This window comes from Gopherus flavomarginatus, chromosome 4 (assembly GCF_025201925.1).
Source record: "Gopherus flavomarginatus isolate rGopFla2 chromosome 4, rGopFla2.mat.asm, whole genome shotgun sequence".
Taxonomy (NCBI): Eukaryota; Metazoa; Chordata; order Testudines; family Testudinidae; genus Gopherus; species Gopherus flavomarginatus.
Genome location: NC_066620.1, coordinates 168,692,271 through 168,709,139, shown reverse-complemented (window position 1 = coordinate 168,709,139; position 16,869 = coordinate 168,692,271). Strand labels below are relative to the sequence as shown.

Genomic DNA, 16,869 nt, shown 5'->3' with positions numbered 1-16,869 from the left:
AAGAACTCTAAACATGTATATGTTTAGATTTTATCAGGCAGATTATTTTTAATTTCACTATTTTCAAGCAACATAATTTGAAATTCTATTAACTGAAAATTCTAGTTACAAACGGTCCAGTGACTGAGGTGCTGAACACTCAATCTCCAGCACTTTACAACCAAATTTTATTTATTTTGCCACCACAGCTTTTAGGAAATATGTACTAAAACAACAACAAAAATGTGCCTTTGCAACTTCAGAAAATAATGCCAGGTCTGCCTTGAAGCAGTAGTAAATTGTCCCGCTGTGTGGCAGTGCTTAGCAACATTATCTAATGATGGCAGAAAATCACAGAGAAACTAGCTCTGGGTTAGAAAAAGTTTTCTGGAAAGCTGATTAGAAAGAAATGTTTATATTGGCAAGTTCTGTATTGTAACATACTGTACGTTTTAACTAAGTACTATGGGGCTAGATCCTGGAAACCTCACCCCATAGAACAGTACATTGCCTTTTTAGAGAACTTGGTATGTTCAAATCACTGTACATACATTGACTCAGAATGCACCCCTGAGTTAGGTAGGTCAGTAGTATCATCCCAATTTTACTGATGGAGAAATGAAAACAGAAAGACAAAATGACTTGTGCAAAGACATACAGCCAGTTGGAGAGGCAGAATTAAAACTCATGGCCTCCTGACTCCCAGCCATATGCTGATTTCCCCAAATGATAATGCATCACAAGACTAGTCCAACTGAACTGAAAGAGACCACTTGCAACAATAAGGAGTACCTATGTGAGCAAAAATTGCAGGTTTGGGCTATTTCTCTCTGTTCTATGTTTGGCTGAACACCATAGCAAAAATTAAGGGCTAGATTATGATACCCTTACACACATTTAGTATTTTATCTGATAGAATGTGCCATTGATTTCAGTGGGCCTGCTTATGGTGTAAATATTCACTGTAAGTAAGGGTATCGCATCCTAGCTTGTAAAATGTTTATAATGGGCCTAATCTTAGCCCAAAGTATGCCTGTAGCAGAAAGCCTAGAGGAGCTAGGTGGGCTGCTTGTGCTTTGTGATCATTCAGCTCCTACATGGCTGCTCAGTTCTACCCCAGTGATGGAGTCAGGAATGACTCAGCCCTGCGGATTGCCATAGAAGGCAAGTGGGGTGCTGGGGATTACAATTTGAGGGGGGAGAGAGAGAGAAAGAGAGAAGAGCATTTTTGAGTCCTGGGTAAAGACAGGAAATACAGAGGTAAATAAATGTAAAAATAAATTTCTTTAGGATGTCATACCTGAGATGACTTCATAGGGCCAAACACTGCCCTTGTATAGGCCACTTGACTCTGAAAGTAGAATTTGGCCCAAATGTTGAGAAAACTAAAGGCCAGATCATTGCCCCTCAACTGCAGAGAACAAACCCAGAAACCCAGTGGCAACACAGTGTTTACACTGTACGTGAGAGCCAAGACACAGAGAGCCCATGGAGAGAGACTCTACACATTCCTGTATCCTAGGAACGGAGCGCCATGTCAGTTTTCTATGCATGGACACAAGGGAAAGATCTGTGGTTAGACTAGGGGAGTGGAGAGGGTATGGGCAACAATTTCATGTACAGGAGTGCATAAGGGTATTTGTGCTACTTCCATCTTTGTCCAGCAACAGAAGCTGAAGAGTTGCTACATGCTAGTTGCTGTCAGTTGAAGTTGAAAATGCTGTTCTTTGGCTCCACATGCAGTTCCCTGAGTGCACAGTCTGTTTCCTCTGAGGGTTTGGTCCTAAATTATTACAAATTCAAGTCTCAATATGCCTTCCAGCCCTACCTTTTAACGATTCTATGAAAACCTTAGCACCTACATATTTATACCACATATGATGGTAGATATGCATATTACATAGAAAAGATCTACAAGCTGAAAGGTCAAATGCTGGGAAGTTAGGAAATACTAGATTTAAGGTTGCCAGGACAACTTTGAGTGTATCCCCTTGTGTGTATGCATTATGATACACTCTTTAGTTACCGGATCACTTATTTTTTCCACAAGATCCAACTCATCCAAATACCTGAATGATTTAGAGGTTCAATATTGCTTTTTGTCCCCATCATTCAATGTGTGATTCCAAGTCTTATTTATTGTATTCCATGTAAACCCTGTACAGATTATGGCATAGGCGCCAGCGTCCACTTTTCCCAAGGGTTGTTCAACCCCCTCTAAGCCCCATGCCCTGCCCCCACTCCACCCCTTCCCCTAAGGCCCCACCTCTGCCCTGCCCTTTCCCACCCCCCCACTGTCTCTTCTCCACCTCTTTCTGCCCCCTCTCCTGAATGCACCCCATCCCCACTCCTCCCCCGCCCTCCCAGCACGAGCGGGAGGTGCTTGGAGGCAGGGGGAAGAGTTGAGAGGCGGGGCCACTGGGGGGCAGAATGGAGCTTGGCTGCTGGTGCGTGCTAAGTACCAGCGAATATTTTTCCTTGGGTACTCCAGCCCTGAAGCACCCATGGAGTCAGTGCCTATGGAATATGAAATTATTCACCTCCTCTTGTGTTTTTCTATGGTCCATTGCTTTAGTAGCAGACCTCTCAGATGTTAATAAATATATTTTCATGATACCCTGGTGAAGTAAGAAGTTGTTTTTTGTTTTTTTGTTTTTACAGATGAGGAACTGGAGTCTTCTTTTTACTTCTTTATCCTCCTGCACCATCAGGTGGACTGGGCACCAGTTTGTTATTTATTTTGGTCTTGTGCTGGTCTGTTCAGGCTTCTGTGTGTCATATTAGCGGATCCAACTTCTTTCTCTATTGTTCTACATAACATTTGTCTAGGGTGCCCTTTTCTTCTCTTTGCAAATGACATCCATGTTATCATGTGGCATGGAAGTCATGTTGGTAGCATCCTTAATGTGTGTCCTAAATATGCCATTTGTCATCTTCTTATCATATTTGATACTGTAGATTGGGTTGCTCTATTTAGAATTTTTGATGCTGCAAAAATCTTTTTCTAGTGATCTCTGAAGATCTTCTGCAGGCATTTACTTTGGAATAAACTGATCTTCTTATCATTTTCTGCTGTAGATTTCCATGACTCTGCTCCATAAAGGACAGAAGTGATGCTGGTGTGGAAAATTTGTATTTTTGTGGCTGTGCCAGTCATGCTACTTTTCCAAATCTTATCAATTTTAAATTTGTTTGCTGCTTTTGGTATCCGTTGCTTGACATCTAACATGCTGTCATCACCATTGCATATCTCACTCCCTAGATAAATAAAATGACTTACTTATTCTTGTGTTTCTTCATCCACTCTAATGGTTACTTTTGCGACAGTGATAGACATATTTTTTTCTTCCCCTTGTGGATGAACAAACTAGCTTTATTTTGCTGTATCTGCCAAAAGGTGGGTCTTTTCTTTCATTAAGTGATATATTGAACAAGATGATGTCATCAGGAAAAACAAAGTCATCCAATTATGCTTTATCGTGTAACCATAAAATTCCGCTGTTGCCTTCTGTGATTACTCTCCTCATGACATACTTGATGACCTGTGCAAACAATAGTGGGGACATAATACATCCTTGCCTTACTCTAATTTTCTTTGCAAATCATTGGCTAATGTCATAATCTCTGACTGCACATTTGGTATTATATACAGATTCTTGGTGATTCTAACTATTTTTGCTGATATTCCATAGTATGCCATAATTTTCCAAAGACTGTCTCTGTGTATGCTGTCAAAAGACTTCTTACGAGATTACAATCAACATTTGCAAAATTCTCCACTAATTTTGGATATCTCAGAGTGATATCCTTCAATGGGGGCCTGGTTTTTGAGTACTCCAGCATTTTGAATAGCACCTGGTATATTCAAAACACTGTATAGATGCAATGTAATTAATTTTCACCACACTTCTATGAGTGGTGAGTATTATTATCTCCATGGACTGCAGAAACTGAAAGATAAATAACTTGCCCAAGACCACACAATGAGTCAATGGTACTGCCAGGATTAAAACTTTTCAAGTCCCAAGCCTGCGGTTATTCCTCCAGACCACACTGCCTTACTTCCAAAGGTGCTGATCGTTCACAGCTTACACTTCAGATGCAGAAGTAAATTCTGAAAATTAGGCCACAAGTGTTTCAAGTTGGACCCGCAGCAAATGACCACACAATTAGTGGCCCCACATGAACATTTTGGTTTAAATGTCTCATCCAGCATCACTTCAAAGCTTATGATAGAGACAGGACTAGAACTCACTTCTCTTTTGGGGGAATACAACTGTATAAATCATAAGACTATCCTTTTTCTTCCTGCAATTCCTTGATTTATCCTCTACACACCTTCCAAATTCAGTAACAAATGAGGTAAGGAACCACAGACTACAACCTAATTACTACACAACTCTGTCTCATTCCCTGTGCACTAGCCATCCCGTGCACTGAATGATATAGTGGTTCTGTGGAAAAATGGTAAGTGATCATGTAATTAAAGTCTGTATCAAAATGAATATGTACAAGAGAGCAAAATTAGGGTTACACAAACAATTTTAATTTTGGTATTTCCTGATTTTGGGTGTCTGACTTTGCAACCTCAGTAATATTCTTTTAGCATCGCATTTTAATGTAATTTCTCAGGTTTAAAAAAACAGCACAGTCTATTATGTGATACTTTAATACCTTCCCCTCCATCCACAATCAGGCAAGATTTTAGGTCTTTAACACTGCACACAGACCTCTACTGTTTGAGATAAAGGATTAAGTGTAATAGCTATCAGTAGGAGTAGGCAATTAGCTTCTGTGGAATACCCAGTTGTGCAGGATGCATCACACTGAAACAGTGAGTTACGTAACCACGAGTATCCTCAGTTTATAGACAAGACAGCTCAGTACTTACATTTAGCAGATTTATTCTGAAGACAGTATGGTTAAGTGGTTGAGTTAAAGATTGGGTTGTAGTCTCAACTTGTGTAACCTTTCAGTACGATGTGATGCCTTTCATAAGGGTTGCAAAGGGCTCACTCTTATTTATATCAGTCAGTACAAGTAGTGAGACGTGAACTCATGGTCTCCTGCATCCTAACCTAATGCTCCCTTCCATAGGTCAAATGGAATTTTTATTGATGTGTGTGGTGTTCACAAGTTGAGGAGGGTGGCAAAGAAGGAAGCAGACGCAAAGAAGATGTCTGGACAGTATTGATGACATATTGAGGCATTTTAGAAGTGAACTACTAATGGTAATGGTGAGTTTTGACAGCCAATAATTTCCCCAAACCTGAATAGAGTTTCATGAAAAATGTGAAGGTCACATCTATGACACCAGGGGCATCACCCTGAAAAACTGAAAGTTTCTGCTGCAAACCAGAGAGGTGTTAAAGATTTGCTTATAAAAATGATTGGAAAACTTTATAATGGATTGTGTTAGGCAAACTAAATATAAATATCACACACACAAAACTAAGTTACAAGAACATTATGAAGATTGCAAAGTCAAGCACTCACAAGTTAGGATATGCCACAATTAAGGTTGCCCATGCAACCTTAATTTTTTAACCTATATTTTTTTAAATTATGTGATTCCAGACTATTTTTTCCATAGGACCCTCGCCTCGTTCAATGCACAAGATGGACAGTTACTTAGCAGCTATTCAATGTTTTGTTTTATTCTTATTGTTTAGTGTGTGGCAGTAGGCTTTATTTACTGCATACTATTCAAACCCCACTCTGAAGACATAATTATTATTGTCCTTTTCTATGAAGCTCACTCACAAGAGGATCTGAGTGCTTCACAAACATTAATTAATTTATCTTTACGAAACTCCTCAGAGGTGAGGGGGTGGTGGTAGCCTCGTTTTGCAGATGAGGAGCTGAGGAAGAGAGAAATTGAGGTTAAATATCCACTAATTTTGGGTTCTCAATCTGAGACAACTGTTTTTCAGACTATTTAGCATTATAGAAACACTTTGTATAATATGTACAGCACTTTACACGGCTCCTGCTGACTTCAGTTGCCATTGTGAATGCTCAGCATTTCTGCACATCAGGATCTCAAGTTAGGCATCCAGAAAATGAGGAACATACTATTAGTGACTGCCAGTGAAAAGTGTGATTTAAGTGACTTGGTTAGCACCACACAGGAACTCAGTAGCAGAAGCAAGGATAGACTTCAGTTTGTCAGGGCAGCAGTCAACCGCCTTAACTGGGGACAGTCCTTTCTCTTCCTGCAACCCCTTGCCTTCTTCACTACATCTGCTTTCATCCCCTAGAAAACTGCCCAAATTTGAGCGCTATAAGTCTTTGAAAAATTTCAGTTCGCAATCAGTGAATGCTTTGATTTTAACATCTAAAATTTCTGAAGATTCCAACTTCTGCAACTAACTTTTGAGTGCTTGACTTTGCAACCTTAATAACGTGCTTTTGAACAGTTTTTGGGTGTATGATTTTCTAGATGTTTTAAAAAGCCAACTGAAAAAACAGAAAGTCTTTCACTTGGTATAATGTTGACACCTATATGGGTCATCAGCAGGGTTGGAACCTTTAGATCCATAGCACAGACCTTTGCCACTTGAGTTAATGGAGTAACTGATAACAGTAGTAGGTTGTCAGCTCTATGTGCACCAGCCATTATCAGACTGGCTTCACAGATATTTGCTGACAGCAGAAGAATGGTGAGTCTTGGGTTCCATTCCATGATCTAAAGGAGAATGTTCTCTAGTGGGCACAGACTCCACCTGTTTTCCTTGAGCTTGACCCTTTCTGTCCCATCCCTTCCAAAGTGTCTTGGGCCCAGTCTTATGTCTTCTCATCCCTGGGTCCTTTTTGCCAGTCTCATTATCCTTGCTGACCCAGTCCAAGTCTCCACTCCTCAGGCTTCACATCCCAGCTCCATCCTGCCCAGCCAGTTTCAGTCCCTTCCTTTTCCCTAACTCTTTAACTCCAATCTCACTGCCCAGCCAGTCCCAGGTCACATGTGTGGCTCCTTATGTGCGTTGCCTATGATGGATCCCCCCCTTTGAAAATATTCCAGGCTGTGATGACCCCCCCCAAGTGATGACCCCCCGCATACCATGCCACCCTTACTTCTGGCTGCTGCTGGGAGCAGTGGCAGCTCTACCTTCAGAGTTGGGTGCCTGGCCAGCAGCTGCTGGTGCTCAGCTCTGAAGACAGTGCTAGGGTGACCAGATTTCCTGATTGTATAGAGACAGTCCTGATATTTGCGGCTTTTATCTTACATAGGCGCCTATCATCCCCTACCTCTCGTCCTGATTTTTCACACTTGCTGTTTGATCACCCTAGGCAGTGCAGAAGTAAGAGTGGCAATACTGTGATCCCACTATTACAGCCTGGTGACCCCCTTTTGGGTCAGGACTCCCAGTGTGAGAAACCCTGCGATAGAGCATTTTTCTTGCTTGTTTACAGCTTTACATCATGCACTCTAACACAGACATAAAAGATGTGTTACGTTCAAAATGCCACACAGAATAAGCAATAAGCTATCCATTTAAAACACTATTACCATACTCTGTCTAGGTCTCTATTTTATCAGCACTTCATTTGAATGAGAATATTCTTAATTATCTTTTGTAGCTGCTGTAGGTATACAAAGGAATATGATCTTTTGGGAAGCACAACAAAGACAGGTCTGCATGTGACAGACCTTTCAACTGGATTTGACTGATAACAGTACAATATTGTTAGGAGAAATATAATGAATTACTGGTTGGGCATTCAATACAAAATAGTAAGTGAATCCAGTGAACTCTGATACAAAATGTTTTGTCTTTACATTTTGACCTGTTTACTCTGCAGAAATAAAGAAATACTAAGAAATACTAAGAAAACCAAAACGCATAGCTCAGCTGTTTTGCTTTCAAAGTCTCTGATTGCTGTTGGGATACAATGTGAAATCCCTGAAATGTAAAGCAGAGTAACAAATATAGCCACTGTTCTCCAGTAAATAAGCCATCTATCATCAGCTAGCACATTCAGAACAGCATGCCAGATATGATACAGTCAAGTAAACTCATAGTTGTAGGTTGTCTCCATTATTTGTCCTTAATAATAACAAAATGTACTTTGATTAAGGTAGGGGTACTGTATAATGGTAATAGAATAATATACATAGCACTAATTTCAAAATAAAATTTGCTCTCATCAAGACATTAAAACACTTTGGAGATTTTATTTGCATCATTGTCAATTTAAATATTCTAAAAGAAATCAAAACATTCTGACAGTGCCTATACAGCATCTTGGCAAACACTTCATGAATAAACAAGACTTTGTTTGTTTAATTACCTTTTGCAGAGTCTTTACCTCCATTTTTTCATGTTAACACATCAATACCTGCCTCACCCAAAGATAGCTTGAGTCTAAAATTGACCTTTGTTCTATAAACATGAGTTCTGATTTACAGATTGAAATATGAAAGCCTGAAATTTCTTTCATGCTTATTTAATCTTAAGAATGTTGGTTTTCTTTGATACAATCAAATTTATATTCAAAAGGTGATTCAGTTGTTCCAGAAAAGAAATCATTTATGTTTTTTGGTAAGTACTGAGTATACCCATTTACTAATATTTATATAATCAAAATGGTCCTTTAAATAGTGATATATTCTAAATGGAGGTTAAAATAATTATTGTTTCTCAATTTTAAATTCACATAGTCTCTTTATATTTCAGACCTTTGTTCCACCACATAGATGTTTTTAATAGATTTAGGGTAATACAAGACACATATTTCCTTGCTTTGGAAACTTTTAATAAAATTATAGTAAATCAGTTAGGCAGATAGTGATCATCGAAGGTTTAGAAAAAATTAATAAAATTGTAACTATATCACTATGGATATCCTCAGTTCATCTATGCATTCCTGCCTTTATCAACCAGTTACTCTACAGAGTAGGTCTTCATTACAAAATATAAATACATTCAAAAACCAAACTATGCAAAGTACTACTAATCATTATTGTAATTTCTTCTGGACAGAAGCCCTGACTTGTTTAATTTCTTTTGTGGTGCCAAGCAAAACATTGGTATTTAACATACAGGGCCAGATCAACCTATAGAAGAAAATGGAAAGACTTCCATTGATTTCAAGAGGCTTTGGATCAGTTCCATAATTAATAACAACAATAATGGTTCTAAGAATGAAATGAGATAATAGATCAGTGAATGGTAGTTTTGGTGCCTATCTGTAAAGCCCAAACTGGTCTGAGATAGTTACCTGAGCAACTTTTCTAAATCCGTGGCCCAAACTATTAAGATTGGCTGGGATGCTCTTGCTCACTGTTCTTAGTTTCTAATTTCCTATGGCAAATTGCAGGGCAGTCTCAGATTTTCAATGAGCAGAACAAACTTCAGAACACAATGTCAATCTCATCTTTCTATTTAGCATTCAGGTGATTGTCTTCAGGTTTATTTTGGTTTGGCTTGTTACAGGGGGCTGAGATGTTCTTTGTCTACTGTTGCTGGTGACAGTTTTGATAATGTGGATCTTTATTTTATGACAGCTTTTATGGCATATGTAATTTATATGTTTCTAATTTTTGTAATAAGTGTACCTAGTTGCTATGGCACTAGGCACTAAAACAAATTAATAAACAAAGTGCCCTATCCCAAAAACAAATATTTGCACATCAAGAAACTTCAGATTTATGTTTTGATATCATGAAAAAGATACTACTAAAAATTACTGACCTGCCACCCACCATCTTATTACCCACCATAAAATGAATTTACCAAACCCTATCTCAGAATTTGTCCAAATCATTTCAACCTATTCCAATCTGGAACCCACAATTGTATCTCTACATCCTCTTTAAAGAGATCAGGTGACATGTATGAAAAAGTCATATAGACCTTACTATTCTTTTATAGAATTATTGAACAACAGAGAATTCTATTGTAGGGATATAATTCTCTGTTCCATTCCACGGAATGGTTTAAAAGTACTATAGAAAGAATATAATTATCTATTAAACTCTATAGGGTGGTTAAACTTCTATAGAACTCTGATGCCTTTATCCTTCTTACACTTTTTATGGGATTTTTCCAGAACTGTAGTGATGCTGGCAGGCAGTGCACTGCACAAAAAGCCTAACCCTGGAATCCGTGTTTATATTTCACATAATTGTGACTTTACTGACACACACATTTTTTCCTCCGCAGCACAATCCAGATGGAAATACCTTCCAGAACTTCTGTGCCCTTTTGATTTTGTAGTAGTAGAATTTTATGTTTGTATTTTGGATAATTTAGAATAAAGGATATAATAATGTAGCATGTATTAAATGTATTGATGTATGATTTGACCATATCCTGCAGCCACCCTTTCTGAACAGCAAAAAGGAATAGCCCAAGGGGCCATTTGTAAAAATGCATCAGACAGGCAGCCTGTGTCTGAACTGATGTTAAGGCAGGAACAGACCAGAACAGTCCTTATGGCTGATTATGTTCACCTTTTGTGTTAGGATAAGTTTTCATTACAGTAGGACCTGTGGGGTGGGCCGTCGCAACGTGTGGCTCATGAGACACCTAATGGTCTTGGACACTATTCGATGGTCTAGAGACATTTACATAGAGCACATCACTGGCCACCGCCAATACCAAGAGTGAGCCGGCGTGACTTTGTGCACCCACAAGGGGGAAAAGACCTGTAAACCTCCCGTGTTGGACTTTATCCTGTGAGCCCTGAACCCACCGAACTGAACTGAACTCCACCATGTGAGGGTCATCCTATCCCCATTACCCGGCCTGCTTATTTATACCCATGACTGTCTGTAACTTTCTATATGAGTGATGTACCCTCACTGCTTGCTGACTGTATCTTGATCTCACCCACCGTATACCCCCCACATTGGGTACATTGCAGACTGTATATGTTATGTGTTGTCCAATACCAAAATACTAGAATCCCCCTATACTCTGTATGTTACCCCTGATGACCAATAACTGACATTTCAAACTCTCTGTATCATCAATTTTTAAACATTTTCTAATAAACTTTTAAATTTGCTACAAGGCCTGGTTTCTTATCTGCGTGGTAAAGTTGTGTAAGGTTCTTTTGTAATCTCTTTAGTAACTATATAACTGTAATCTTGGCTGAAATTCTCTGTTAAATTGTTTGGTGTGAGTAAAGAATGTGTGGATAGTTGAGGATGAGTGTGAAAGCCATCACAAAAGTCCAGATGGTCAAGAATAAGTACGAGACTTGAAAAGACAGCAAGAAACGATCAGAAAACATCCACTGTATCTGATGCTAAACGAGTTAGCAGCACTGACAACCTCAGAGGTACGGCAAACACTCATGAAGGTAAGACAACAAATAAGAGATAACGGCAGAAAACCCCAAGATTAACACCATTAAGAACTAACGATTACAGAATAACATTGTAAAATTCATACACTAAAGTGGGAATTTATAATCATAAAGCTGGGGTGTTCTGCCATAGAACTCTGGATTCAATTCTACAAAGCCTCGGAGCATCAGATTGCAACCGACAGAACCCAGCTCTTCACCCATGCCCAGTCTAACCGACCATTAGATTGACTCAAACTACGACAGACTGGTAACTATAAGGCCATCTGCAGGACGTGTGTGTGTGTGTGTGTGTGAGAGAGAGATTGAATGCATACGCTGTTATATTTTCAATAAACGTGGCATATTGCCTTTTCCCCTGAAAAGATCCCGTGTGCCTTTTATAAGCATAACATTTTACATCCCTTTTACATTTTACATTCCCTTTTCAGATCTCAACAAAACGTTTTCTCTACCGTGCTTTTACCTCTAAATTTTAGTCTCATACCCTGCCTTTATTTTTTAACTTTACAATTGTATTTATCAGGTCTTCCAAGCCTTTTGAATACTGTCTATTAGCAAGAACATGCAAAAGAAAATGATTCCATTATTGTACATCATTGGTCCCTAGAAGCAAACTTCACTCACATGGCCCAAATTAATTTTTTCCACTGAATAAAACAAAACACTTCTTTAATTGTTCTTAACCTTAGCATTTATTTGGACTATAATTCTGAAAATTAGTTAATGTGCTTATGCTAAAATATCAAGTGTAACTGATCTTCAATTATGGTAACTAAGTCGCTGTATTAAATCCCAGATCCTCAGCCCCGTGCCCAGCCTAGGTACTGGCTGGCTGGGCTTCGGGTTGCTGGATGGCTTTTGGAAGGGAAGGAATCTTTCGGCTCATGTTGCCAAGTCACTATGTAGTAGCTACTGCAGCTTCAAGGCTGCAACAGTCACTACGACTCTGACATGGCCTCTCTACAGACAGAAAATTTGTACAGTAGCAAATTCACAAGTCCAATCCTACTTCAGATGCTATGGAGCACAGTGGGGCATGAACCTGCTGTGTTGACCCCTGGTCCTATGACCTTCAACTTGATGGATACAAACTTGTCGCATTGCCAGGACACACATTGCATTGGGTTGAGGGTGGGGGTTATTTGTACTCAAGAGATAAGGTGAAGTGGTTTGGGCAAGATGTGTGGGTGGACTTGGTATGAGGAGTTCATTTTATATGCAAGTCGCTCATTTTTTCTAGTTTCAACATTGCTGTACTAGCTTATATTCAAGTATATGGGGTAATTGTCACCACATTATGGAAAGAATGTGATACAAACAGTGAGAAATATCTGATAGTGTAAATGAAAGACCTGCTGATAGCATTATGGGTATGCTGTAATATTCTTTTCAATGAAGCCTGGGAGCCCTCAGAAACTAGCAGGAGGCATTGAGGTTCTTGAAGGTTCAAGCCCTATATACCATATTTCCTGAGTTTCTGAATATATTAATATGAAGATTTAAAATTTTCTCATTCTATTTCAGAATATAATGATACAAGATGAGCTCTGATGGAAAAGCTATTATAACATGAGCTTTGCTGATTTTCCACATTAAAACTGTTGCTATTCTAGGGACATGGCCCAATTTATCCCTTCAGCTACAACAGCACAAGTCTGCAGAACCCAGGATCTTGAATGCTCAGCCACAGAAATTTCATCAAAAAGGAGGGCACAGGAATGTAACTTTCCTGCAACCTTTACTCTTCCAAAAACCTGTAGATGGTGGTGCAACCCTGAAAGTGGGGAGGTCCTGCCTTGGCAAGCCAGAAGATACTCTGATTCATCCCAGAGAGCTTTTGTTGGCAGTGATCAGATCGTGCCCTGGACTGATTTTTAAAGCTACCTCCCACCTTTGGAATAATGCACCCTTCAAGGTCATCTGCTTCTGAAAGAATAAGGCGTGCAAACTGCACCAGAACATGTGAATCTCCCACTGCAGTCTTTAAAATTCTGCGTGTAACACTTCTAGTAATCACAGTTTTGCACCAACCCCACTGAACATGTTGAAAGCAATTAATACTTCGAATACATCTTGCTTATGTTTACATTACAATGGTCTACCCAAGGAGTCCCTAATTAGAGTGACCAGATAGTCTCAATATTTGGAGGTTTTTCTTAAATAGCCTCCTATTACCTCCCACCCTCTATCCTGATTTTTCACACTTGCTGTCTAGTCACCCTATCCCTAATCGACACAACAAAGGTTTTTAACCAAGAAAACATGTACTGGCTACTGCAAATCATGAAAGAAGAGAATATTTTTTACAAAGAAACCACTCTACATTAAAAGAGAACACTATTAAAAAACAATATTCAACTTTATTTCATTTTGGGAATATTTTTGCATAATTTGTAAAATAACAGTCTAGAATGACAAGGCATTTTTACTTTAACTAGTCAGAATAAAAATGCAGTAATGTCTTTTAAAGATGAAACAATTTTGCACAATAACTCAACTTTGACAAATAGCCTTCTAATGATTTTAATGAAAATTCCAATTTTCAGCTCTTGCTTCTCTTCCTGTGTATTAAACATGCTTAGTTTAGATAAGCAAAATTAGCTTTTTTGATATTATGAAGAAAACTAATCAGGGTTTGAATCCTACTAACTAAAACTTGCCTATTTGCTGACAAGCACTTCACAATCGATAAAACTGAACAGCAAAGCATCTACATATTTTGTGATGATGGCTGTTGATTTCAGAGCTGTAGAATCATGGCTGACCCTAATGTACACTGGGTGTTTAATATGGAATGCAGAGTAGCTTGTCACATAAGCTTTCAAGATGGATGACAATTGGACTGAACATAGCCCCATGTAGTGGTTTCATAAATTAGTTATAGGATGGATTCCTTATTAAAAAGATAAAGTTTGCTGGCTGTAGAACACATTGGCAATGTAAGAAACAGTCTGTGAAAATGATGAGTAAGAATGGTATGTAAACCTGTGATCTCAAGGTACTTTTTCATATTTTCTTTTAAAGAAATAAACAACTATTTGCAAAAATATTTACACGCACTGACTTATGCTATTTCCTTCCAAATAATACACTGATTTTTTTAAGCAAGTAGAATATTTTACAACAGATCGTTGTCCTAAGGGCTTGATTCTGCAACTCTTTTACTCAACACAAATAATGATTGCAAAACTGGCCCCTCAGACAGTAGTTTAGATGACATTATGCTACTGTCATACTCAGGGCCAGTTCCAGGGTTTTTGCCACCCCAAGCAGCAAAAAAAAAAAAAAGCTGCGATTAGGAACTGCAGCTCTACCGCCACCGCTTCAGTCTTCGGTGGCAATTCAGTGGCTGGTCCTTTGCTCCGAGAGGGACCCGCCACCGAATTGCTGCCAAAGACCGGGACGTGTCACCCCTCACTGTTTACCAGGACGTGCCCCTCACTGTTGGCCGCCCCAAGCAGCTGCTTGCTGGGCTAGTGTCTGGAACCAGCCCTGACTATACTGTATGTATTGGGCCACATACTCAAAGGAGCTACTCCAGTATGCCCCATATAAGGATCTGACCCATTGCTGAGAAATTTAATTTACGCTATTTGGGCCTGAATCTATACACAGTTTATACACAGTCATTAAGGCCTGATCTACACAGTTTTTGTATCGGTATAATTATTTTGGTGAGGAGTTTGATTTTTTTACCATAATAGTTATGTGGTATACACACAGTATACATGCAGTTGTACCGTATAAATATGCTTTATACCAGGGGTAGGCAACCTACAGCATGCATACCGCAGGCAGCACGCAAGCTGATTTTCAGTGGCACCCACACTGTCCAGGTCCTGGCCACTGACCCGAGAGGCTCTGCATTTTAATTTAATATTAAATGACACTTCTTAAACATTTTAAAAACCTTATTTACTTTACATACAATAGTTTAGTTATATATTATAGACTTGTAGAAACAGACCTAAAAAAAATTAAAATGTATTATTGGCATGCAAAACCTTAGAGCGTATAAATGAAGACTCGGCACACCATTTCTGAATGGTTGCTGACCCCTGCTTTATACCAATATAGCTAATTCCCCTCCTGGTAGGAGAATAAACTAAACTGGAATAAGCACCTTTATACCAGTCTATCTCCCTACACACAAGGGGTTTGTATTGCTTTAACTATAAAAGATAATTACAGCAATACAACTTTTGTATATAGACATGCCCTAAGGTTGTGTTACCACCACTCTGACACCAATAAAGAGGCCTTAAAATGGATGTAACTCTATTTCATGCCAACTTCTAAAGGTAAATAAGTGTATCTAAGAATGAGGCACTTTATTTATTATTATAGGAAACAACCCATGTGATGTATAATCTGGTAAAAAAAAGGCCAAATCTTGATTGATTTACTTGCCTAAATATTGAATATACTGAATACATTGAAATCAATGAGACAACTCATGTGGGTTAAAGTGAGACGGATTTAGCCCTAAGTGCGGAGCCATTTTACAAACCAGTTTAAACAAAAGTTCACCATTATTACACATATTATGTTCAAAGGTGTTTGATGGGCACCTATTTTTTCTGTATTTTGTGTGTGATGAGGTTGAAAGTATCGGGTAGTCTGACAAAATCAGACCTAATGCAGAATTTATCTGATGTCTCCAACACAGAGATATTTTTCTTTAAGTGTAAACACTAAACAAAAATCTGAAACCCATCTAACAATATTACTGAAAGTACTTATTTGCCTTTAAAAACATATTGAGCAGAAAAAATAGAGAAAACCAGGCATAGCAGAGAAATTGATGAATGACATTTCAAGTTACTAACATCAGCCATTATAAAGCATGACACTTAAATAGCTCCTAAGTAAAAGAACTAATAAACAAACTTCATATTTTTCTGCACACTTCTTACTTTATCCTAGAGGATAACTGTGCATATTTTGAAAAGCAATTTATAAGCCGGACCGTATCTTTTCACATGGTAGTGCAGACCAGATGACTTGTTTACTTCCAAAATTTACATTTGTTTTTCATAAAGATGAGCTCCTGTCTTTAAAAGAATAAATCACAAAGTGTATCATGTTTATTTTAAAAACATTAGGTTATGGAAATGTCTTTTGCAGATAACCCATATGCTGCCACTCATTTTTTCAGCAATCAAATAATTCTCTCATCATACAGAAAGTATCACACAAAACAACAGCAACTTCCTTGGTTGAAATTATACCATCACCAGCCTTTTATTTAAGTGAACACAGTTAGAAAGAGTTATTTATGTTAAGCCTTTAAAATGTTAATGAAAAGAAATAGAGAAAAATATGTAAAATTATTGTCACAGAGTAAAAGAGACTCAATTAAAACCAATCAGGTATGGCATAGCTTACCTGAACACTTCTCAGTACATCTGCAGCTTAGCTGTCCATTGCCTGTGTGTCCCTGAAATAGCGAGACAGAACAAATTCAATGTAATCAATAAGTAACCTACTGAATCCACTTTAACAACATTTCAGATTCAAATGACAGGACATATGTTTCACAAACTATTCAAAAAGTTAGCATGCAACCCC

At 38.5% G+C, this 16,869-nt stretch overlaps 1 protein-coding gene across 2 annotated transcripts in view; it reads right to left on the bottom strand.

Moving 5' to 3' along the window:
- Nucleotides 1-16,869, bottom strand: part of KHDRBS2 (KH RNA binding domain containing, signal transduction associated 2) — a 694,643-nt gene that overhangs the window by 29,444 nt on the left and 648,330 nt on the right. For both annotated transcript variants that reach the window (XR_007774032.1, XR_007774033.1), the window contains one exon: nt 16,687-16,738. The gene's annotated coding sequence lies outside the window, so the exon portion shown is untranslated. The remainder of the gene's footprint in view (nt 1-16,686; nt 16,739-16,869) is intronic.